Here is a 1030-nt window from a genome sequence, read left to right on the forward strand (position 1 = left end):
TTATCTTGACTTCCTGCGTGACTCTGTGTTTCTGGCCTTCCCCACACGTGCCTACCGGCGGCCAGCAGAAAAGGTTTGCTGTGGCCTGTTAGACTTAAACATGTGTCTTATCTCAGTCTCACCTCCATTTATGGTTGTGTATCTTTATTGACTGATTTTATTTTACTCTTTGTAGTGGGAGGTAGCTGAGGCAGTGCTAGAGGTGTTTCACAAACTTCTGAGAGAATATGAGCCGCAGCCAGCCGACTTCCTGCAAGAAATGGTGGAACTTCAGGGAGAGCAAATGCCAGCCCATAAGCCCCCGGGACACAGTCTGACGTTCCACCTGCTGAATGACTCGCCCACCCTCTCTCTCTGCCTCAGCCTGCTGGAGGAGGGCGCTCGCCAGCTAGACACCTACGCCCCCTTTCCTGGTCAGTATGAGAGGCCTGCTCTGTATTTTTTATATCCTGTTTCATTTGTTATTGAAACTTTTAAAACAACTCTCATTAAAATTCTTAAAACAGTGTATAATGCTAAATGGATCAGTTATTAGGGATATATTGAAATTGTGGCAGATACCGATAAGCTGATAATTCTGTACTATTTTGAATAAAAAGGTGAGAGTGAAACACTCTAAAAATACAATCACAACATTAATATAATTTAACATATAACATATAATTTATAGTGTGAAAAATGGATGATTATTTTAAGGTTGAATTATTCTGAATTTTAACTATTGCATTTAAGTCAGCATTAGATGATGGCAAAGGTAATCTAAATGTAAAAATATTGGCCGATATATATCCAATATTGACCATTACCATATTACCAATATGAAACTTGTGTCACTATTTAATATATGAAAACAAACTACTGTTCACAAGCTTGAGGTCATTAAGATTTAAAAAAATAAATAATTATTTCTTATTAATATTAATACTTTTATTTATTTAGGGTGCATTAAATTGATTAAAAATGACCGTAAAGAATTTTTTAATGCTACAAAAGATTTCTATTTCAAATAAATTCTGTTCTTTTGAACTTT

General features: G+C 35.8%; 1 long non-coding RNA gene across 1 annotated transcript; it reads left to right on the top strand.

The window, feature by feature from the left end:
* On the top strand, window positions 1-415 carry LOC107735863 (uncharacterized). The gene is made up of 2 exons (XR_001639533.1): window positions 1-73; window positions 176-415. It is a non-coding gene; the product is annotated as an uncharacterized LOC107735863 (long non-coding RNA).
* Window positions 416-1030: the final 615 nt, after the last annotated feature.

Source organism: Sinocyclocheilus rhinocerous, unplaced genomic scaffold, assembly GCF_001515625.1.
Source record: "Sinocyclocheilus rhinocerous isolate Xijiao unplaced genomic scaffold, SAMN03320098_v1.1 C36344789, whole genome shotgun sequence".
NCBI lineage: Eukaryota > Metazoa > Chordata > Actinopteri > Cypriniformes > Cyprinidae > Sinocyclocheilus > Sinocyclocheilus rhinocerous.